This window comes from Anas platyrhynchos, chromosome 5 (assembly GCF_047663525.1).
Source record: "Anas platyrhynchos isolate ZD024472 breed Pekin duck chromosome 5, IASCAAS_PekinDuck_T2T, whole genome shotgun sequence".
Lineage (NCBI taxonomy): Eukaryota > Metazoa > Chordata > Aves > Anseriformes > Anatidae > Anas > Anas platyrhynchos.
Genome location: NC_092591.1, coordinates 57413326 through 57438808, shown reverse-complemented (window position 1 = coordinate 57438808; position 25483 = coordinate 57413326). Strand labels below are relative to the sequence as shown.

Below are 25483 nucleotides of genomic sequence, written 5' to 3'. Positions count from 1 at the left end.
GGCCGTGGTGGTGAGATCACTGATATTCTACTGTCATCTCTGAGAGACAGATGAAAAGACAGCATCACATCCCTGGAGGGGCCTGCAGCTGGAAACAAAAGGTCTGCCTTCTAGTTTTCCCTCATAAAACTTTGAACTGTATGGGCACCGAGAAGTTCAGGGTACTTGAATAAATCTGGTCAGCATCAATTCCTCTCTTACTCCATTCTGCATATGATGGAGGTTTTGGGGAGTCTCCTCAACACTGCTCTACTGTACCCATCCATTTTTATTTCACTGCAGTATTTATGAATGTTGTCAGAATTGAACAACCCCAGTTCCATTGTGATCCACAGACAGTGTATCTCTGCTTCTCTCATTGCCTTCCTATTCTTCATTTCACTGTAGCTTCTAAACAAATGCTATGTCCTAGTAATTCTGGCTTTCACAGAATATAAGCAGCTTTGTTCTTTTTACCAGCCTTTGCATCTACAGTCACAAACATACCAAGGATATCTGTGGTTACTGTTGTGTCAAGACCTAGGTGCTTTATGTGAACTAAAAGTGAAAGGATTTTTCTCCTTTTATTTCATTTGTTGCCAGAATGATTTAAACGATTTCATATTCACAAAAATGCAAGAAAAAATAAAGCAGCAGTAGCTTATGGTCCCAAGTGCCCAAGATAAGCCAGTAGCCTATCCAAGAGAGAATTTAATAACACTTTTCACCACCTTGCTCTTGCATTAGCTCTTAAAAGTATGTGACTTCATGAAATGTCAGTAAGAAATCGTAAGCAAAGAGCAAAATGAAACATTTTTATTCACTCGTTCACATAAAGAGCAATTGGTATTGCGACGTAACTGTTGCACTATTTACTGTAATACATGGGAGGATCAGGAAAAGCTAACCCAGCTTAATATATCCAGACAAGCAGAAATAAATCCACCTTTTTAAAGGTTTCCTGTGCATTTCATCTTTTCCTTCTCTTACACTTCACTAGAAGCTTAACATTTTCTATTAGAAACAGTAATACTCTAACAGTACTTCTCTTATAGACAGAATTATTTATTTCCGCAGATAATAGCTATTTTTCCAGAACTGCTATTTTCTGCTCTGTACAACCTTCTTTGAAATTCTGTTCTTCCTCAGATATTGTTTCCCTGTATTTCAACTCAGAAATAGTATACAAATAGTCAAATTAGAAGTAGATCTGAAAAATATTTATGGTATTCATTGGATACAGCCTTCTGTAATCTGATTGAAAAAAGGTCAAAAAATCGAACAGGATACCATTAAAAAAAAAAAAAAAACAAAAACACACACACACACAAAAAAAAAAAACAGAAAACAAAACAAAACAAAAGAAATAAACAGAAAAACTGCATTTTTAACTTCAAAATTAGCATTGACATGAGTGAACTGAAGCTTTGCAGTTCTCAAAGCAGATGAAAATGTGATAATCAGAATCCAGAAGGCTGAGCTCAGGGCTAAAGATGAGTTATACCTTTTTTCTTCTAAATAGTTTATTTAGTACTGTATCGAACAGCTAATCAATATATAGCCATCTGTAAATGAAATCTGTCCCAACATTCATCTTTTACTTAGACCTGCTTTTGGTGTCATCATGAAATTCACTAAATGGAACAGAACCCCTCTCCTTTCCTCTGCATGTTTCCATCCATCGGTGTACCTGGATCTAACCCTGAATTCACCCAGCCTTACAGTTCAGTCTTTGAACCCAAAGGCATAACTTAGAGCTAAGATATAAATTCTACAATCCATTGAAATGCTACTTAACATTGCTTATTGCTCATTCACATTGTAACCTCTGTTGAAAACTTCTTGATGCAATCTATAAGTATTCTTGGTGAAATACATTAAATCAAAGCTAAACTGTTTCTGATTACTAGGAATTATAATTGCCATATTGTGTATGAGAAATTTAGGCTTTTGATACTCATGTTAGAGTACACCCATATTTGCTGTTATCCTGGTTATTCTTCCATCTCTCAGACTGTTCCATGAAATAGAATTTAGTGTTCTTTTCTCCTTTCATTGTCACTGTTGTTTCATTGAATTGAATGCTCCTCTGTTCTGTTCTTTTCAGTTTCACTTTTTCTTTTTTTTTCAGTATTTTTTTCACTGTGATAATTAGTGACTGCATTAAATACTATGTGCCGTATAATTCATTTTTCTCATCAAAGGAAGAAATTGCACATTTTCAGTTGTGTGTTTTCTTTTTGTTCTTTACAGTATGACTTGCGTTTGGGAGGGAAGTCCTAGAGTTTATAATGATTTGGTGCACAGTCCAGAAGTAACCATCAAAACCTGCCCAATCAAGAATCATCCATTTCTCGGTGAGTCTTCATGCATTAAATATTCTACAGTATATTTTATTTATGTTTCTGCTATTTCACAATTCCATCTGAACATCTATATGTCACTGGTAGGGATATATTTATAAGTATTTAGCATTTATCTTTTGCTTTGGAGTACTTACAAAAAAAATAAATTAAAAAAAGGCTGTTGAAATCCCAGGAACATTAATAATATTCATTAAGAACTCATTGAAGTTCATGAGAGACTAATCAGCTGGAGAAGGTCAATGGTAGTAGCTTTAAGAAGTGGAAAAATAAAAAAGCAGTTGGGAATTTTAGATGGGTATCTTTTTCTTAATAAGGTATTTGACATAGCTTTCATACTAGAATTTCACATGCAAACTCTGGAAACAAAACCTATAGGAAATTCACTATGGTGTAGTTTCAGTCAAAAAGAAAACAAACAAAAACAAAACAAAACAAACAAACAAAAACAGAAGACCCCAAGTGAGGTGTTGATTAGCTTTGTTCGATATTGACATAATGATCTAAGTTATTATGTTATTAAATGAGGAATATGCATATGGAGCAACTGTAGAAAAACCTGTTGGAAAACCATCAAAATGAGAACTACCATCTGCCATAAGAATTGAATATAACCATCTGACATCCTAGAGGCTGAGGATCCATCCTGGTTTGGCAAGGTCCCAGCCTCAGGAAGGATTAGGTGTTAGGAAATAACCACCTTATGAACCCTTGGTGTTTTGCATCTTTGCAACTGATTAGTGTATCCTCTTGATTGCCAAAGATTTCTCTTCAAAACAGCTAACTTTCCATTTCTCCTTTTTGTTCCTGGAGAGCAGTGGTCAAAAAGAGTTGTTATACAGATGTCTTTACCCATTATTTGAAGAGAAAAACTTGTTATGTAGGGTGGGGTGAGGGTAGGGGAAGAGAGATAGAAAGAGGCAGGCTCTGAAAGAAGTAGAAAAGGAGAAAGCTTCTCGCAAAACCTCTTAGAAATTCTCAAAAAAAAAAAAAAAAAAGCTTAGTAGAAATTAGCAAGGATGAACATCAACAGGTACAGGTGTGGTTGTGAATATGTTGTACTATATCTGGAGTTAACTATCTTCATGGCAGCTTGTATGGTGCTGTGTTTTGAATTTCTAGCTAAAATAGTATTGATAACATGAGGCATTTTGGCTGTTGCTGAACACTGCTTGTACAGCATCAAGGTTTTTCCTCTTTGCTACTCCACTTTTACCACCAGTGAGGAGGCTGGGGGCAGGGAAGCAGTTGAGAGGGGACACAGCCAGGACAGCTGACCCAAACTGGCCAAAAGGATATTGTATGCTGTCATACTCAGCATGCCCCCTTTCAGGGAAAGGAAGTGTTTGGCTTCCCAAGTAGCAGTTATGTTTGCTGTGGTCCTGCTTTCCAGGAAGTGGTTAAACTTCTGCCTGCCATTGTGAAGTACTGAATAAATGCCTTTTTATGCTTTACTTGTGTGCACAGCTTGTATCTCACCTGTTAAACTGTCATTATCTCTATCCATGAGTTTTCTTGCCTTCCTTCTATTTTCTCCACGTCCTGCAGGAGAGACGAGTGAGCAAGCAACTGTGTGGGTGTTTGGCTGTTGACTGGGGTCAACCCACTTCATATATTTAAATATTTCACATCTTATATCCTAAATTCTGATGCTAATAATATTGCTGTATATAATATTATAGAAATGATGTTATAAATACAAGAACATTTTAGAGGCACTTCTTGCTGTCAAGCTGTACTGTTAGTTAGATACTACTGATCTTTGCAAATTTGTATTAATAATAGGAAAATGCAAACATAGCCCCTTCCAATTCCAAATCTTTGCTTGAATTCCAAAACTCTGAAATCATCTGGTGTACCATTCCATAATGATATTCACGATCATTATTTAAATAGTCACTAAAGTTCAAAGTTTTTTTGAGATGAAAAAAAAATGTATAGTTCATTAAAACTGGTAATAAAAGTTATTGTTCTGTGTTGTTCACCATGAGCAAATTAAAATGACGAAGGATTGATGCCAGAATTCTCTGAGGTATCAAGTAGTTTTAAGACAAAATTTTCACTAGTCTCAAAGTCTCAATTTTCAAAATACTTAAGTGTTGTAATATGCTGTATTTAAAGCACATTTGAATTGAAAAAAAAAAAAAAAGATAAATATGCAATCAGTAATCAGAATCATTTTCAAATTCTGGGACAAAGGAAAAGCAATGGTCTGTTTTTTCCTTATTTTTTTTAGTATCTGTGTTATGTTCTCCTTCAGATATAGGTAAAGTCATCCCAATACCATGCTCCTCAGAGTGGATAATTAATGTATCTCTGATCTCTGGAAGGTGCAAGCACTAATCTCATCTATATTTCATAGTTAGGTAAATTAATTATTTGTGGTTAGTGTAGGGATCAAGATAAAACAAGAAGTTCAGTGAATAAAGACTGTTGAAAGTAAAGTTTAAACCATTCTATCAGGTGGAAGGAAAAATGTGAAGTAAGAATATGAACAGTTAATAAGACACTTGATCAGCTGAGATCATTTTTAGGCCCATCTTTCTCCATTTTAGGAGGAAAGAAAAAGGCTTGTTTATAAATGCTAACCATTCATTTCATTCGCAAGGAACACGACTTTGATCATGTCCATCACAGTTCATCACAGTGTGTGTGACTTAACTGTCAGAAAACTTTGATGTTAATTGTAAATTAATCTGAAAGAAGCATCCAAAAATGTCTGTCCTTTCACTTTGAAAGTAGTAATTTACATATGTTACTTCTATGGCAACTTCAACAGTGCTGCAATTAGCAGTCTGTTTTTCAGAGATTCATCATTCAGATTTAAATATTTACTCCACATACAAATGAGTCTCATTGATTGGGAGCAACTATTTATCACTCTGTAGTCTAGAGGCAACAAAATCATTTTCATGCTTCTGTTACCCCACAAAAGCAAATTTTGAAACACTGGTCACCGTTAGGTTGTCAATTTGGAATTAATTATAGACAAGATAGCAAAGAAGGGCTTGAACTCTAATTTAACACGAGCTCCAATTGAAAAATAAAGTAACCTTAAAAGCAGTTTTGGCCTATATGGCACAAGTCAAACTAAGAACACGTTAGAAACTTTGCACTTGCTATTTTCTTTACTTGATTTTGTAATGTGTGTGTTCTTTTGAACTAGGTTTTCTTCTTTTTTCTTCACTTTTCACATCTTTTCTGCTCTAAGTGAACTATACTTACCTTGTCTCCACCAATTTCTCCTTTTCTAGAGAGTCGATCTGTCTCTTTCAATCAAGGCACAGATGCTGCCATATTCTTCCTTTTCCTGGATGAAATATTTCACTGAATGAGGAGTGACAGGAAAAAACAGAGAAATGCTTTTTCTTCTTCAGGCTGACCTTACTTCTTGAACTTTGTTGTTGTTGTGGTTATCTCTTATCAAAGCACCATCACGTTTCTGATGGTTGTGATTACTTGTACAGCAGGTCATATAACTGAAACAGGAAGGAAGAAAGCCTCTTGTCATCCTGAGTCTGGGTCTCCTGTAGTCCAGATTTCACCTTTTACAGTGAATTAACAGCGTGCAGAAGTAGGGAAAAGGCTATACACCCTTTCTTCCCCGCTTTCATCTCTCCCCCTCAGTCTTATTTTTTTTTAACTCTGTTTCATGGCTTCTTTGTTTCTGCCAAGTTCATCCTCCAAGTCTGTGCATGTCTTAAGCTTTTCAGATGTTTTTCTCTTGCTCTTAGCTCTCTATGAGTTGTTCTCTCCCTTTGGCCACACTACTACTCCTTTTCACTTCTCCCTGTCAATATATCCCAAATTGTATCTGCTGAAATTGTTTCTTCTTGTATCTCCGCTTTTCTTCTGCTGATGCTTCTTTCTCATTGCCAGTGCCCACAAAGCATTGTAAGATGCAGACAAGTCTCCAGCATTCTGGGGGCTACAGTCCTGGTTCAGACAATGTCAAAGTATAAGTCATTAAAAATAAGATAATAGGAAGTTTAGCAGCCTTAACTATGTGTCAGACTTTTTTGTGCTTTCAAGAGACAAATACATGTGATGAGAAACAAAGGAAAGAAAACCTTATTTTCTCATTGAAATAAGACAGCTCTTTCCCTGTAAATAAAAACAATAACAACAACAAAACATAAAATTGTGTTTTAGATCAAATACAAACATAGTTTTATATATTAAAAATGTGTTACTACCAACATGAAGCATTGTATCTAAGGGGTACAAAACTTGCCTACTATTCAACAAGTTGAATTTGCTCTATACTTTCAAAACTTCTTTCTATTTATTTGGTCAAAGCTGTTCAATAATTTTACCCTTAACTCTTAAAATCTTTAATTTCCCCTGAAAAATGATTTTCATGATTTTACTGTCCAGTCAGCTCCATGGGCAAGGTCACAGATACAAAAAATACTGTGAAGTAAATCTGCAAGTATTTTGTTGGGATTGTGTGGGTGTTGAGTGTGTAATTATATGTTTCATTCATAATATAGAAGCAGCAATATATGTATTGTTATAACGTGAGGGGAAGGCATCATGATGTAAAACCAAATTTTGAAGCATTTCCATTCTTAACTAAACTTTAGCCTGCCTGCTGTTATTTTTTATGACTTTAATAAATACTTAATTTTATTTCATGACCAATTAAAGGGATGCATCAGAAAACTGAGTTTTTTCCATGAAGAAACATTATGGTACAAGCTGTATATCAGCTCAATTAAGCACATACAACTCTGAAGCTCTTATCTTAATCCCTGTGGTGATAATATAGTAATTGTTCTGAGAGACTACAAGGGAAGCCGTGACTCAAGCAAGGTGTTGTTGTTCCAGTTGAACACAGTTGCTGTCATGTAACACTTCTTTTGTCCACCATCTAAATTCACTGTTTCTGTTTCCCCATGAATTTGTCACAAGCTCTTTTACATCACTGTTTTCATGTTGACCTGTCACTATCTAGTCTGCATTCTCAACCATACTGAATTAGTTGCCTTAATTTACCTGACAATTCTTTTGAGATCTCAATTCGTTAAATTCATTACAGTATTTTAAATACTTGAATTAGTTCAACATCAGTCATTTGTTCAGTGTATTTTCAAAAGTTCATATTTTAAACTTATTTCTTCCCATCTAAATACAGACATGAAGGGTTAAACTTCTACAGGACATGAAGGGTTAAACTTCTACAGGTAGGCATAAATAACTCATATTTTTGAAGACTTCACTTTGGCATGGGCTTACAGCCTTCAGAAAAGTTACTACAGACATATATTGTCAAGAAAATGTTATTTTCCTTTACTTTAAACAGTCCTAGTAGGATGTAAATATACTTAATGACAACCATTTTTTTTTTCCAACGTATTAGATAATATCCCTCATCATGCATAAAATGTTGTATTCACATTTCTCTGAAAATTTCTGTCTGGAACTCATTGTGCCATTCTGTCACGTTAAGTACTCATCTCTTGCTCTCTGCCTAAGGGATAACTATCCAATATTAAGGACAGGAATTAATAAAGAAAATAGTTGTTTTTAAAACCTGAAGGTATAGTATGTTTTATTTTGAGAATCTCATGTTTCACCAGTTGATACATAATTATGTTTCTTTGCCTCTCATCCTTCTCAGACTGCAATGTAAAACTGAAAATTATAAAAACAAATTGCATCTCAGTCACTTAAAAGAATGGGTGCACTTCTCCTAATAATTTTTGCAAGAGAAATACCTAAAGGCAGATTGATGGAAACGCTTCCTTTACATCAGGTACACTATCTCCATAAATTATTGCAAAAAATATACGCTAATAAAAATTACTGTCACTATACGGAGATGTTATTTCCAAACTTATTCCCATGATAAACAAATTTATAAACAATATGGAAGGAAAAGGTCGCTTGAGACAGAAGTGCCCAAGTGGAAGTCCCCTAAGGGTCTAGGCTGCCATCATTAGTTATTTTGTTATGTGATCATAATTAATGCAAAAATTACTGTGTTTCTAGCAATAACAAAAGCTAGGATGTCAAAAGATATTGGTTTAAGTTTTTGGTAGAGGCCCAAGTGATCATTGGTCCATGGAAAGAAAAGAAAAAGCTGAGATGGATAACAGATTTGTATTCTGAGAAGTAAGACATGTAAGACATGACTTTTCACAGGAAAAAATCAGGAGAAATCCAGTACCAACTGAACTTGGGCTCTCCCATATCTGATTTTTGCTCAGTGTTTCTGGTGTTACTCCAGAGGGAATGGATATCAGCTGAGGATCTTAGCAGAACTCATGACTGCCTGTGGAGCAATTCTTCATATGATCCTAAAGGGTTTTGTGCAAGAGGGAGTGCTGCTTCTCTTGGAACACAGCAGCTATAGAATTATGTGGTCTAAAAGTGTAGGAAAGACACGTTGTGATGAAGGATACAAATCCTATGCAATAATAACGTAAAGAAGTTAGCTAACAGACTGTGCCTAAGAAACTGAGTGCTAACAACAGGATCAAGGCAGTGGTTGGGCAGTGTGAGGAGAGACCACGTGCCTGTTCAAACCTACAAGATTTGAGGAGAAGGTGGAGTAGACTGACTGGAAAACAACTAGGAGATATACCTTGCCACTGTAGTGCCAAGCTGTAACAGAGTTAAACAGCAACTCACAATAGCTGGAGGCTTAAGGTACTTAAAGACCTCTCTACTTCTTTTTAGGGTTTATGCCGTGTAATAATGTCCAGAAAAACAAAGGAGTGAAAGTTATAGTGAGGGTGTTTTTTTATTGTACAAACACTAAATAAGTACAATAACTGAGCAGAGTTCTGTGATCAGCTGGATCAAAGGGTGAGGGTGATTACAGAAATTAATTGCCCAGGAGATGAAACAATGCACCTGTTAAAAAAAAGGGGGGGGGGGGGAGGGGGGGTCAGACAAGAAAGAAAGCTAAAATATCTGCAAGTTGACTTAAAAGTACCTGTTAGGAGCTGCAAAAGAAAAAGTTAGTATATTTGATCTTATAATAAGCTGTTGTCACTCCCAGGAATAACAAACAGGGTGGTGATAGTAGGGCTTTGAAAGAAGTCAGACATGAAAAAATAAACCTGTAGGTTTTGGATGGTTGTGAACCTTAACCCCGTGAAAAACTTGAAATTGTTGGTTTGATTGCAGAAGGTCATTGAACAGAGTCTTAAATCTGCTTTTGTCAAACTGGGAGCACAAATCAGTTATGTTTAGTGAGGAAGAGTTGCTTTATTTTTCAGGAATTGCAAAGAGAGGTCTTAATGAAGATAAGTCTTGCAGAAATTAATATAGCTTATCTGCATAATCTTGCAGACATAAACAGTGAAAAGTATAAGTATATTCTCCTCATTAGAACCATAATTTACAGGCATGAGTCTCAGGACCAGTTATCACTTGAAGGATTGGTTGGAGATGTCCTAGGACAAATTGATAAAATGAATGCTAACAAATTGGCAGGACTGATGATTTACACGCTAGACTGCCAAGGTAATCAAATATAAAATTATTTCTTCCATTTATGTGGTTGTTTTTCTTCAAGGCTGCTTAAAGGATTAGGTATTAGCATATTAGTAAAATGATTATGCTGACTTTTAACAAGGATTTGAAGAACAAGAGGAAGACAGCTGATTTAAGAAAAGGCAGATCTATACAGCATGAAAATATAGGAAGCTATGATAAAAATGGAATTAACTAGTTGATACTTAAGTAAAAGTGTCTTAGTAGGGAAAATCAAAACTTCTGTAGAGAGAAATGTTACCTTCAAAATCTATTAGATTTTTTTTTTTTTTAAGCAATCAGGGAGCATGCAAATATGGATAAATAGTTAGCAGTAACCTCAGATACCTCATGGAAGCTTGATACAGTTCCTCACCAAATAAGAGAGATCTTCCATACGATCTATGGTAGCTGGGTGCCCCTAACCTTGTCTATCCTTAGGTCTGATCCCAAGCCAGCAACATAAGGCTCTCAGCCCTACCCATGGCCTAGCCACCCTTACAAGTTCTGATGCTTTTTTCTGATGCAATTAAGTTGTTGTCTGGCACACCCTGTCTAGTAGGGAGTCTGAATAATTTGTCTATGCAGAAGCAGAAGAAAGGACTTTTCCAGAGTCCTGAAAAATAATCTTAAAGCCACTGTACTTTCACTGGCATAGAGGCTTGGTTTTTCATAACCTGTGTAAGAAAGCAGGATGACCCCAGCATTACGCAATGCAAGTCAAAGCAGGGAAAGGACAACAAGGAAAGTCCCATGTCCCATGTTTTCATGCAAAGAGAATTTCTTCACACCCTGCTATGACTTACGTACTGTACTGCAGACACACTAAAAATACTTCTGAAACCCCTTCTGCAGCCATCGCTTGTAAAGCCTTCCGTTGGGCTGCAGTCTGCAGAACCTAGAAGAAAGCATGGACCACAGGGAGAAGCTTGCAAACCAATTCAACTTAAATTTTATCCTGTAGGCGTCAAGGGAGTGAGCATATTCTTCTGGAGTGCAGGTTTAAAGATTTCATTAACCATGCTTACAAGTGTACTTGGAGCCTTGTGAGAATAAATATTTATATATAGACTGAGAGAGCAGATATAATGCAGTAGCCTTGTGCACCCTCTAGTGGTGTGCTACAGCTTGCAAGGTTTTGTTCAAATACGGTTGTTTTTTTTTTAAATAGCCTTTCCATGTATCAGTGTGTTTATTGCATGTGTTCAAATGCACACAATGGATTTTGGCTCATGTTTTGTTAATCATCCTTACATCTTGACTTCTAGGAGATTAATAACAAAAGCAACAATAAAAAATGAAAGATTTTCAAAAGTTAATTGTTGGCTACAATTGGGTAAATCTGATTTAAATGAAGAAGACCTGGTATGGAATGACCTCTTAAAATTAGGCTTTCAGAATTTTTCAGATTTTTTTTTTTTCCAGAAATATTGTGAAAAATGGTTTCTTCATCAGTCTTCTTAGTTTTACCCTCATGTGTGTATAGCTCAGTATATTACTTAATGGTTCTTAATTATTTGTAGTATAAGCACCAGTGATTCTTGTCCATCACCCTAGGAAACAGATTAATCAATTAGACTCAAGTTGGTTGGGAATGACAGGGTGTTAAGTACAAGGGTTCTAGAGAAACTGAGAGTAGAGAATGAACTTGTATTTTTATTAACAGCTATAATTTTGTATTTTTGCAACACTTAGTGTATCTGCAAGAGTGTACCACTGCTGCAGGGTGTGACTAAGGTTTCAGAGGATTAGTTTTACTGCAGAAAGTTTCAGACATGGTTACACCTGCTAATCCTTGAAACTTCCCTGAAACATATGGTAAGAACATCTGTGTCTAATTTTATGCTTTTTGAACATTTAAGCTGTCAAATCTACCTGCCTTTATCATAATGCTTGCCTCTCTCTCTGAATTTGGCAAACATTGTTTGTCTGAGCTTTTGGTCTAAATTCTGCCCCACAGAACACCCTATAGACAGGCTGGAGCTCTCTTAGCCTTGAGTAAGTGGTCACTTTGCAAGCTTCCAGACTCTGTGGGGCAGAGTTAAGGTATGTGAAGATTACAAAAACTTAACTCCCAGCTTTCCAATAAGTGTGGAAAATTTTTGTGCTGAGTGATTCAGCTGTGGGCTATAGAGCAGGTGCAGCCTAAGCCCAATTTGAACAGCCACTGCGGCCGGTGCTTCAGCTGAAATGCTTTTGTTGTTCCCAGGACTGCAATGAATCCTCTTGCGTTTGCTGAGCTTTCGCCTGTTTTTCAGCCAGGTCTGTTCATTAACTGGAACTGGCCAGACAGCCCTGAGCAACACTATGTGAAATATAGGCCCAGATCGAAGAGGGTTAAGGGACAGAAACAGAAACTTACTTATTTATGGGAAGAAGGGAAAATATTATATTAGATTTTGAGTAGCCAACATTGCAATTTTATTCCACCATTGTTGCATGTTGTGGTCTAATTTTGAAGGAAATGAATGCTTTTTTAATAACTCTTAAAAGCACCATTACAAGTTAAGATTAATTCCTGAGTAGTAGGCAAGATAAGAAGATACTGAAGCCAAACCTCTTTGGTGTCTTGCAGACTGTTTGCTATTTCATGTAAAGTTATTAATGACATGTACAAAAAAGGTCCGTGGAGCTATGTTTTCTTCCTTATTTGTTAGATCTGGTTAGCATTCTTCTCAGTAATACTGAACACTTGATGCTTCTCTGCATGCTAGTAGAGCTCTTTTATTTTGAGCTTGCTTTTTGTTCTGGTCCATAGCTCACTGGAGAGCTTGTAATTCACTGCAACTTTTGTCCAGGTCTTAGTGACATAAATGTTATGAAATTGTGTAGCAGAGATCAGATATTATAGCAGCTTTTGTGATGGAACTGCTACATAAGTAAAAAGTTATCCTGTTGTATGTTTCTCTTGCAAGTAACTGAAAAGAATGAATCTCACTGAAAGTACAAAATAATTTCTGTAGTCTTTCAACTGTAAATGCAGAAATTCTGACAGTTAAGAATTTGAAGTATTTTAGAAACACCTTCTCTGTCCTGTCACCACGTAAATCCTTCTTAAACTGGTAAAAGTCTGTTGGTCTGAGAATGCAGTATGCTTTTATCTGTAGTTTGAGCTCCTTCCAATGCGAGTAAGAAGATTTTCTTAACTTTCTGTAGTTTCTGCATTTGAATTTCTGTACAGAAATTACATGAGGAGAGGGATGTGATACTTTTGGGTTAGTATGTTTTCCTTGAACTACATACACTGTTTCTTAAGAATTACTTCTGCTTACAGTATAGATGGTGAGAAAGGTGATGAGCTACAACTGAAGCTGGTGAACTTAATGGTAAACCACCAGCATGTCTCAGACTCCCTCCAACACCGATGTTCAAACTGCTTCTCATCAAGATCTTTTCTGTTGGAGAATATGAGGGGGCTAATGAAATGTATTGAGACTGAATGATCATGAAGTGAACAGCTGAAATGGATGCTGTTCTCTTCATTTCCATTTCTTTTTATTGTATTATACATAGGCTTGATCCATGAGTTGGGAAGAGTTCTGAATTTTCTGTCAAGCTTGAGTGTTGGCCTCAGTGAGGGAAATGTTATGAAACAATGCGTTGTATTGGAGATGGATGATTTATCAGTTTATTTGACGGAACTTTGCTTTAAAGTCCATTTCCTCATGCTGCTTGCACCTCTCCCTTTTTTTCTTTATTCTGTTACACTTTTGCAACAATCCTGTCCTTCTGTTTTAATGTTCATCTATTTAAAATTGCTTTTTCATTACTCTAGTTTGTCAAGCTTGTGACTAAATGCTAATGAGAGAACAGTTCCCTTACTTTTAATGAAAAGGGAAAGTAACCTGATCTTACTCTAAATAAATATTATTAAATGGAAATATTTTTTTCAGGTAGAATTGTTAATGTAACAATAAATTCAGTTATTTGTCACTTCTTGCTGTAACTCATAAAATGTCAAGCTATGACATGACAAGTTTGGAAGTACCTAAACTGTATTAAAAAATTAAACTGTATTAAAACTGTAGTAAAAAGGAACAGATCAGATTTTAATACAAGAGGGAAATGGCACACACAATGAATGAAAAATTTGTTCCATATACAAAATAATCAGAAACTCTAACGTTGAAACTGTTATACTGATCAAGATTCTAGAATCCATATTTTCTTACAAAATGTTTTAAAATAGTTTTTAATAACTTAAAACAACAGCAACAACAATAAAAAACAGACTATAGTAACCATTGCACCTAAATGTGGGTAGAAATATTCTTTTAGTCATGCTGGTGACAGCTGATTTCTCAAATAACACCTATGTGGCTCATGTTATTGGCAGTACATACATATTTTTGTGTAAATCATTATGTTAGACAATACACGTTTGTTTATACAGTGATCGTATCATACAGGCTCAGACCCGATGCAGTTTGGGTGAAGTTTACTTGAGTTAAAAGTTGTTTTGTGCAATAGGTAAGATTCTTGTGTAGCAATCTTATTTCATGGATGTTGAGACGTTTTTCTTGATAAGCTGCTAAAATGGGGGAATCAATGTATTATTTATATTTTACTATGTAATTGTTAGATCCTGATGTACTCAGCTCAGTGTGAGTACCAAGTTACTCAGTGAGACCCTTCTGGAATACAGTGCTACTCATTGTGAGGGCAGATCCCACTAATTGGTTCCATGTGATGGAGCTTGAAAAGCAGCTTATAATGGCTATGCCATGAAGCTAGCAAAATCAGCCTTAACTTTGACATTTTAGTGCTTCAGTGAAGATTTAAGTACTATTTTTTATGAGCTATATTTAATATATAGTTTTTAACACCCTCCCCCCCATTTTTGTACTGTGTTTAAACTTGAAACCTGCTAATATGTCAAGAATAATTCCTTGAATTTAAGAATATTCTTATTTTAGTGTGGGGCCTGGGGTATTTGGCAATACCGATACTTACGTTATTTTTGAAAATTATACAGGTTTTAAAATACATTTTAAATAGTATTAGTCCATTCAAATACACAACATTTGAAACTTACCTATTTGCCAATAATAAGGTTCTTTAAAATAATTATAAATTTATGATGTATTTAAACTTTGTAGTGATTTGCTTTCAAGACATTTGTAAAAATCAGAGTGTTTGTGCTTGTGGGTGGTCATTCTTTTTCTTTTTGTCCTTTATTCTATGAATATATTGAAGCAGCACTGAAGGTGAAGTTCTAATCTAAAAGAGGTAAATGATTCTTGCAATGCCCAGGGAAGAGGGTGAATCTACAGATAGTGAGTGTGGCAGGTAGAAAGTAACTGGTCATTTGGCTGACAGATTTCACGTGTCTTGTGCGTGGGTTGAAATAATGCTGGCAATACTGACCCTTGCATACGAACTATGCATTTATGCTGCTACATCTTAGCCTATCTTTTGCTTGTTCTGTTTTTTTGTTTGTTTGTTTGTTTGTTTGTTTGTTTTCTAGTCACTCTGATCTGTTCAGTGTGACTAGACATGCAGTTGAGAGAGAGTAGGAACAGCCATGTACTGATGCTGGGGTATTTGCCACTTGTACTAGTTAATACACTGGCCAGCTGCAGCATAGCTTTATGGTACCTCCACTGAGTACTCAAGTATTGGCACCTCTTCCTTCAAGTGACATCAGAAATATAAACAGACAAACAAAAAAATCATGTTTCTGTTTTTCCTCCCGTTTCACTGATCATGAGCTAGTGCTGGTATAGGCAGCAACAAGAATGCTTTTAAAATAAAGGTGAGGCTTTCACTGAATAATTTCTTATTATTTCTGCCCACATGATGGCAGTATATGTTAATCCAAAACAAGAAAATTAAAAACAAATTGCAGCTTTTCAACAACAAAGTTCTCTCCCCTGCTTCCTCCCACCCCCTGGAGGGAAAAAAAATAAAAAAATCCAAGAAGCTATGAAAAATTTCTAAAAGGCTTTATGAACACTTATGAAAGGATAACTCCCCTTTATTGTAAAAGCCCCCAAGTCTTAAGAGGGAGTAAGGCTTCATGCAAGAACCGCATGTAACTAACTCTGAATGTGTATGGAATGGTGCTGTGTTATAAATAGAAATGGTCAGTAAAGCTTTGTCAGTCATACTTGGCTTAATCATTTGGAGTCAATAAAGTCATTGAAGTATAATTACCGCTCCCTGGCATCAGTTTTGCAAGTGCAGAGCTGGAGTTTTGAGCTCCTAGATACTGATTGTTTAATCTGTGGTAAGAGTACGGAAAGTCTAAACAGACAGACTATTGAGATACTAGCTGCAAAAAAGTTTAGGCATTACTTCAGAAGGATTATGACCAGGAACAAAATCTATTGAATCTGTCAAGCTCTTCATCTATTTGTAAGTTGAATCAAGGGAGTTTGAATGTGTGTGGGGCCTGAGTGTGTTTACTGGATGGAATGAGAGAACATTGCCAATAGTCACGGTTAAAGGTTATAATGTTAAAAAGAAAGGGGTGGACACGACATAAAAACAACACTTGTTTTTCTAATCCTTGACTGTACTGTAATTAAAAAAAAAAGTATTAAACTTGATTTTATATTTTGAATCTTTTACAAGATAACAAAAAGAACAAAAAGTATTTTCAACAACAAAAATAGAAAAGGAGGAACAGAAACTTAGATCAGCCCAAAAGCATAAAATAAGAGGCATCTGTAAAGCTCAGCATGTCCCTTTGATTAGGGTCTCAGATAAGATCACCTGTGATCAATTTACCTCCTGGGTCGGGTTACAGAACATGTGAGCACAGGCAGTACTTTTTTCCCCTTTCTTTTTAGTGCTGTGTTCAGTCTTAACAGATGTGATTTTTTTCCTTTCTTTTCCTTGATGTTTTATAAATGAGGAATTGGAGCAGTATTGCTTTATTTCCTGAAAAACCTGGACTTGATGATACGGTCAGAGAACTGTTCTGTGATATGTACCCACAGGTAGGAAGTTTTTTGTTTGTTGTTTTGTTTGTTTGTTTTTGTTTGTTTGTTTCTTTTTTAAAGGGGGAACTGAAGAAGCTAAAATGCAAGTAAGTAATCTGTTGCTACCTTTGCTTATTGTGGTTTATATCTTGGATCCTAAAGATTATCACTCTAGTTCCTATGGTTCATTGTAAAACGTGCAATGGTTAACATACCTTCGTATAATGAAGCTCTTCTCTTTGCTGCTACATGCAGTATGCTAGCTAAGTCCTTGTCCTCATTGTTGCGCTCTGCAGGTATGTAGGAAGTTATTGTGATATGCAATGTTCCTGTTTGTTTGGAGTTTCCACTCAAATTATGCCTGAAAATAAAACACTGTAAGAGTCTTGCGTTAACTTGCTCATTCCTGAGTGCACATAGGATTGGCAGTACTAATGGGAGAGTCCTGCTCTCATTAGTGGATAGGGAGTTTTCTGACTACATAATTCCTGTAGACTTAGAAAACATTCATTTTGTTTTATTCTTACTCATCTCACATATATAATAATCTCCGTTTAGAATATCTCACTTTCTTCTCTGTGGGTAGCCTACCAATACCACCTACCTTTCAAAATTGCCTATCAAAACTGCATGCAATTTCTACTATTCTCTTCCCACACCCCAGCTCTTGTATAAGGAAATAATCTCCACTGCCCACCAGTCTGTGTGGTCAGACTAGCCCTATTTAACTGGCATTCTCAGTAGCTTTACAGAGCTGTTGCATAAGGAAGTTTTCCTATTAATTAACCCCTTAAAATGCCCTGTTAAGTAGAACCCAGGGATTATCCAAGACTAGAGTCCGCTGTACATGCGAAGAATAGAAGAATATGAAGAGATCATTGAAGAGATTCACTTTAAAAAATAAAAACCAAATTCAGGTGCAATTTCCAACAAAATCCAGGGGAAAAAAAAATATGACTTGCAAGTAGGGATAGTGTGACAGAGGTTTGGAGTTAGCTGAGGTGATGGGGGACAACCTTTCCAGAAAGATAAATATGGTGGAAAAGACGATACATTAGACTGGAGGGAAGAGAGGCGGAAGAGAACAGGTTGGCTGTTTATTTTCCACACATTCAAAATGGTGCTGATGTTCAGTTCAAATGTATGCAGGATTCTCAGAAATGTCCAGGGTTCTTGTCTTGTGGTTGTTCCAGCAGCCTGAGTTCTTTATATGCCTCATCCTCAAACTGAGGCAGCTGTTGCGTACTAGCTAACAACGTGAGGAGGCACAGGGAAGTCCTGTACCGGTTTGGGCTTGGTAAATAATTGCTAGACATGGCGTAGTATGATGTTTTGAGCTGCAGTTTTTTTGTTGTTGTTGTTGTTTTTTGTTTTTAAATTATGTAGCTGATGAGACCGTATGGCATGATTACTAAACAAATTCTTCATTATTTTGGGGAGAGAGTGCATTTAGCTCTAGGTTCTTTAAAACTGTTATAAAGGTGTAATGCTAATTTTTAACACTTACAGAATATAATACTGGTGCAAAGTGACAAGTACTTTTTTAAAGCAGCACGTTTTGTGCTAAGAATACAGATAATTGGTAAATTTGCAATAGTGTGCTATGGAAATGATTGTAAAACCCAAAAGTGCTACTGTAATGTTCAATTGGTTCTATATTGCCTGCAGATAAACAGGAGTGATACTAGGAAACTAGCATGATGAAAAGATGCCAGCTTTAGGTGAGCAACCTCCAGAGCTGTATGCCTATTGAAAGGCGAACTTAGCATTACCAGATGAATTCTAGATTGCTGATTTTTTGTCTAGATTCTCTTGTTTTGCCATACTTGCTGAGTAGAAGATTCACAGTTAAAAACTAACTTACGTAGGATGTCTCTAGGGTGAGCTATCAAGGTTGTTCAAAGAGGTAGACTGCTACAGACCTCATAGAGAAAGCAGCTGTGCTACCTACCATTAGCAGCATTTAAGCAAGTGATTTCTATATTGCATCCAAAATAAACTTTATCTTCTCTCTCTCTTCTGAGCAACTATCTGATAAAAACTCCCAATTCATTATAACCTAGTAATATAACCTATTGTAAGAAAAGATATCTGGGGATTACTAGCTGGCCCATAACTTTGACAGTGGGTTAGATAATCTTCTAACTACAGGCTGCTGTTCAAAATTCGATGTAGTACATTGCAACCAAACAGCAATTGGGCTCTGGCAATTGGGCTCTGACAATTCTGAGAGATGAGTTTGGTCTCCTTCCAGTCCCCAGTGGGTAAAACGTTTGGCTATTGCTGCAGTTGGCAGTGAAGGGTAGCCTGGAGCTCTCGCATCCATTGGGATTTCTTTTGTATAGACTTCCCCCCCTCCCTAATCTAGCTTAGTGAGCCAACAGGATGTTTCTTGAACTAAGGAGTAACTTGGACATTGTTCTTTCTCCTGTCATCCAGTGCATGGGTGTGTCTTGAAAAGAGACTATTAATTGGCTATTACTTTGCATAAGGGATACACAGCTGCAGAAGTACCCCTTTATGGGCCTCTGCTTGCTTATGTAGTTCAGAGATGCCTTGGGGCTTCTTTGACCTAGTTTTCTGTGTGGACTAATGGGAGTGCTGCTCCCAGGCTCAAAGGTTGCCTTTGTTTGTAGCTTTCACTAGCACAGTGGAGAGATCTAACTTCAGAACGGACAGTCCTATTGCTCTCAGCGGTAAGACCTTTAGGGTGGAAGTGCTCCATTCCGGAGACTATTGCACAGGTTTCATTATGGTGTCAACTAAATCCATTTACTAAGGTGTAGAATGGAGCTATCTCTGCAACATTGCAAGTTTTTTGTTTTCCATAACACAAAATCGTTATTCTGAGCAGCATTTTTCATTTATAATCTGATCCAACATGAATTGGTACTACTTCAGTCTCACATTGAGTTCATTGTGGGTCACAGAATACAGTATTATGTATAAACTTTGGAATTGTAATATAATTTAATGATTACATATGTGTATATCATGCACACACACACACAAAATCTAACTCCTGGCTAAGTAGCAGCATAAAGATAATGTCCTATTTCGACTGGATGTGAACATGGCTTTAAACTGAAATGGCTTTCAACTTTTATATCTATTTTTTTTATTATTATTTTAATTCTTTCCTATGAGTACGGTGAGGCCCTGGAATAGGCTGCCCAGAGAAGCTGTGGACGCCCCATCCATGGAAGTGTTCAAGGCTATGTTGGATGGGGCTGTTGGTCTGGTGAGAGATGTCCCTGCCTATGGCACTAGCTTGAAACTAGGTGAAGTCCCTTCCAACCTGAATCATTCTATGTTTCTATAAATCTTAGCTTTGTATGTTTGTTTTAGTGTGGAAGTGAAGGTAGAGTGCCTATAGTATCTTTGTAGCCGGTTAAAAAATGACTGTGCCCACAGCCTAATCAGTAGTGTAACTGGCACAATGTTATACACTGCAAAATAAAACACCAACAGTGTGGTGGCTTCCAGAATTTTAATTCAGCCCAATTTTATGGAAAACAGAAGAGTGTGGAAGTTCAGCTGCACAGTCCATCGGTAGTTTAATTTAACTTGAAGAAACAATTTATTGATGTATGGGTGAGAAAACAGAAGAATTGGGCCCTGTAAAAAATGTTTTCAATAATTTTGACATAGAGTAAGTCAAACAAAATTAACTTTATCTGGTAAGATAAATTACCGTTAGAAAACAGGAGATGAATCCATACCTACTTTGTAGAACTTGTAATGGTAAAGTGTGAGTAATGTGTTACGTGTATGCATACGTTTGTTATACGCTGCATGTTCTGCAACCCACTCTGATTGTCAAAGGATCACTCTTCCCTGTCCACAGAGCTGATGGAGATGTCTGTAGATACTGTTAGTTTCTCTGCTGTTCTGTTTGTGGCAATGACTTTCTTTTTGATTTGTAGATTGATGTTGTTTTGATTGAAAATTCTGAAGCAGGCGCTCCTCCAACTTTGAACGTAAGGGACTCCTGGAGCATGTTACCTTGTTTATTTTTTTCTCTGTCTTGTTTCTAGTATTTTCTTGGGACAATATATGACTGAATCCAATGAAGTATCGAGCAAAAATCTAAATGAGCATCAATGGTGAAGAGAGAGGGACAAACTATGTGTGCTGCATAATACTACTGTGTATGCATACTGGAATTTGTTGTGTTAATCTTAATGTTGCTGCAGTCAGGCAGGTAGCTATTGATTTTGGTGACTTTAATGGAAACTTCAACACACCAGGAACAGGGTGGCCAGCTAGAGAGATTTATAAAATGCAACTAAACGCAACTTAATTCTCTTTCTGCAAGAAGGCAGTTGATGGATTATTATGACCAAATTACTCTTAGCCAAAGAAAAATACCAACAGTTTTAGCGGGGGGGGGGGGGGGAAGAGGAGGGAGCATTTACCCATGTCAGCTCAGGTATTCCTTCCCCTTCTGAGCAAAGATGCTCTCTTCCCTTGCTGTTCATCCTGCATGTTCAGGTTTTTGTCAATCTTAAATTTTATTTCAACTTTTGAAAATGGAATGGTGAGAATATTTTTGGTAAAACCTAAGGGGACTTTTTGTTAGACATTGGTGCTTCCTCTGCACAGAATAGTTTGAGTAATGCAATGATTTCTGTCCTAATGTAGTTGTAATTCTCCTGTTTAAGAAACCAAAACCCAACAGCTGTTGGCAGTGCCTGAGCGAAAAAAAAAAAAGGTGGCAAAGCAGTACTGCTTTTTTTTCAGTGCACTGCTGAGCAACATTCACCTGAACACGTTAATACTTCTATAAACTGGCTTCTGATTCTCGGACAAATAATGGCAGTATACTAACTGATTAAATGTGATCTTATCAGAACTGCACTTCCTGTTTGAGAGGGAAATCTTCCTGAAGGACAAAGAAAGCTTTCTGCATTCCAGATGAAGATTAAAGAGGGAGATTTTTTTATTTTTTTTTCTGTTAGACAAAAACTATTTATGGTTGGTTAATACACAGGTCAACAAAGAACAATCAGTAGGTCAGTTAACTGTGCCCAGTCATGAATTAATAAAGAAGTCTCAAACATTTGATATAAAAGAATATAATCAGGATTTTATTCAGTAGTTACGCTGGATCCAGGAGTACTTCTTGGCCAATGTGTCCAGTGTGTAATGTAAGCATTAGCTACCCTTGTGGAGTCAGTGAACAGCTCTATATAGAAATAACACTGTAAAATTGTGAAATAGTAGAAGCTGAATGTTCTTTTGGTTTGGCTAGATGAAACAGTGGCGTGCACTCATGTAGAGAATGTATGATGTTTTCTTGCACAAAGCTTGTCACTTTGCATGAACTAGTATTTTAAAGGATCGCTGTAGTGTTAATAGCTATACTCATCTGTAGCTACTTTAATATTTTTACTTCTGTAATTACATCTTTAAATATAACTTGTGAAACTGGCTCCCAGCAGGTAGGCATCTCTCAAACAAAAGCTGTGCGCATACATAATGCACAGAGCAATCAATCTCTTAGATTGCCTTAAGAATGCACTTTGGTAATTGTACTACAGTTTAAAAATAATAATCTTAAACTATTTTTACCACAAGTATTAATCTATAAGTCTTCAAGAACACATAGAAAATATGAGTGGGAGTAGTTGTAAATATTTGAGTCATGAAGTCCCACTGAGGAGTAATAGAAGGTGTATGTCTTCTGGGGTATCTACAGTTCCACAAATTGTACATAAGCAGTAGTTGGACTTGCTTAGGCCAGGTATGAAGCTTTAACTCTAGTCCACTGACATGCACAAAATTGCATTGATGCAAATTTTTGTTTTGCTTTTGGTAAGAAGTAGGAGCATAGTCCATCTCTAGGATATGGCCTAAAAAGCCAACATGACTTCACTGCCAAACAGTGTTGTGTTGTCATCAGTACTTTGCTCAAATGCAGATCAGGGAGGGGCTGATCATCTTGACCGGATTAGTTTCTTTGCTACCTTTTTTCCTTCACTTTGGTACTTTTCAATATTTGTTACGCAACAGTCAATTTAAAAAATTTTTTATTTTTTTTTTAAAGTAAGACTTGAGAGATCGGCATTGATTTTGGTGTTTAACTGTTGTGCCTGGTGGGTGGAAAATCAATTGTATTAAACATCAAGTATTTCAATTTTGTCAAATTGAGCTGAGTTTAAGGCAGAGAGTAAGCCATCGTTATTTTGTCATCTTGAGGGTAAAACTTGCAAAACAAAACAATACCATGTTGTTCTTGGTGACACGCAGTTGCCTGAGCACCCTAACAATTCAGCTCCATTAAAAATACAGTTCATCGTAGTTGTGGTACAAACCTGTTTTTGAGTCAGTATCTCCTTGAACTGATGCTGCATGAAGTAATACGGCACAGAGAGTTTTTAACATAGAGCAGTTTTGGCACAGATGTTCATCAGGTATATGGTTATGTTGTATGGAACATCTATTTTTGTTCTAACAGCATAAATCTGGTATCACAAGTCAGGGGTGCCACATCAAATTGTATTGGTCGCATTATTTCCAAACAGGAATTTAATTAGAATAAAACAATTGCATAGAATCTAAACTGGTGAGGTACGTTCTGCCTCCAACTCCTCATGTCAGTAAGGAATGGATCATTTGGGACTGTCATGTGAAGCTATGACTTGGTCCACAGCCTCAGAAAGGAGATCCTGTGGACTTAGAGTGTAGTTCTCTGGTGGCAATCTGGCACTGCAGTGGTGCTGCTGTCTGGCACTTTGTGTATATATAATAAAATATCCTCATCTTTTCATATAGCAGCACTGCATGAGAAGTAGTTCGCTGAATTTACTTTTAACAGTGTTTTGGTTTCACTGTGAAATGCTCCCACACACAATTTTACGGGAATGTCTGTCTTCCAGTTAGGCAGAGTTGTAACTAAAGATTTCCCTTCTCCCATTACTTCTGCCCAGTGGGGGAGGACAGCATATATACAGCGGGATCTTTTTTATGTTGATCTGTAGGTGGAAGTGCCCTGCAGCTAGATACTGCTTCTGTAAGGAAACCTGAGCAATGAAAATATTTTATGCTTTTACCCACCCCATTATTCAACAAAGACATTTCTGCAGGTGTGAAGTGACTTCTTCAGCAATATTTCCTTCAGACACAGAGTAGTAAGAGAGGTGTCTAGCACTGTGAAAAAGAGGGGGTCAGAGGGCTTTGGATGTCTCTTCTGACTTGATGTATTTTCTGTGCTACTTTGTGGCAGTGTGTGACCATGCTATTGTTTAGCCTTCTGCTTGCAGATGAGAGGATAATTGCAGGTGGCTAACATTGGGGTTCTGGCTCTGAGAACTCACTTGAGTGGGAGTACCTTCAAATCTGGGGCTTTGAAAATCGAGACTAACTGTGGAATATGAACAATTCGTTCCTTGAAGGAATACTCTGAGATGTTCAAGATATGTTCTACCTTAGCTAACATGTTAGTCAAGTAATAAACTGTTATTTCATGTAGTCAACCAGAATGAAATTCAGTCCTATGCAGAAACAAGTCCCTGTGCTTACAAATAGGACTAAACAGTACTAGCTTCAGTGGTTGATGGGCTTTCTAGCAAGACAGTGTTTAAGAGCGGATGATGTCCAGTTCATTCATCTCTGTCAAAAGAGAAGAAATAGAAGATAATACAGAGTTGGACACCAATGGTTAAAACATACAGAAATCTGTCTGTGAAGGGAGGCAGATGCCAATCTGGCTTAAACCTGATCTTCACAAACTTACTCCTCACCCTTAGTATCCAAACTGTCCTATAATCTACCCATTTATAAAGAAAGAACTAATTTTTAAGGCAGCTGTAAGCATGCATGGTGTACAGTCATAACCACTTCACTATTTTCTGCGCTGACTACAGGGTTACAAAAAAACCCTCCATGTAAATGAGTCAGCCTTGGAGAACTTGCTTAGTGATTGACCTTATACCTAGCTCTTTTCATTTTTAATCAGCTCTAGCAGTAATATCAGTGTTTCACCACAGACATCCACGTACCATTGTATGAATGCCTAAACTTGTGCTCAAATGTTTATTTCTAGCAAAGCTCAAAAGCAGAGCATTGTGCTAAAGTTCTTGGGGTGGCTATTGTTGTTGAATAGCCACAGACTATAGCCTCTTCTCTTTAAATAGCAAGTCAGAGGAGTGTTCTGTTATTTAGAGAAGGCTATGGCTGACTGGGGGTGCGGGAAGAGGAGAAATAAGTCACTTTCTGTGCTTTAACTTTCCTTGACTAGGAATGGCGTCCAATACCTACTGCAGTAAATGAATATCAATACGGCAAGTTAATCAGGCTGCCTTCCCTTGCACAGGTTGTCCTATAACCAGATGTTAATGGAGAAAGGCTGTGAACTGCCCAGGCTCTGTCACAGGCAGCGAAAGGCAAGATCACCTGGCTTACCCTCTTGACAGAAGCAGCAGTGTTTCTGCAACTTCATATATTAATTTATAGAAAGGCAGAGCTGCCAGCCTGTTTTTTTTTTTTTTTTTTTTTTTTTTTTTTTTTTTTCTTCATCTTTTCCTCCATCTTTTCTTTCTGGAACATAGTAAAATAGCTCATAAAATATACAACATGGGACTTCCTCTGCATTTCCTTCCCTCACTGCTCCCCTTGAGCGAGCTATCTGCTTTGTGATAGGTGTATGCAAGGGGGAACATGCTCCTCATCGCTGCTGGTTTTTCTACCAACCTCCTCAGGAGATGACTAGAAGGAGGTGAAGCCATT

At 36.9% G+C, this 25483-nt stretch overlaps 2 long non-coding RNA genes across 2 annotated transcripts in view; both read left to right on the top strand.

Moving 5' to 3' along the window:
* LOC110353153 (uncharacterized) overlaps positions 1-25483 on the top strand; it is a 253251-nt gene that overhangs the window by 129467 nt on the left and 98301 nt on the right. The window contains exon 3 of the long non-coding RNA XR_005266210.2: positions 2233-2336. This is a non-coding gene — a long non-coding RNA (uncharacterized lncRNA). The remainder of the gene's footprint in view (positions 1-2232; positions 2337-25483) is intronic.
* LOC140002667 (uncharacterized) lies at positions 9329-14663 on the top strand. Its single transcript, XR_011809815.1, has 3 exons — positions 9329-9818; positions 11523-11645; positions 11788-14663. It is a non-coding gene; the product is annotated as an uncharacterized lncRNA (long non-coding RNA).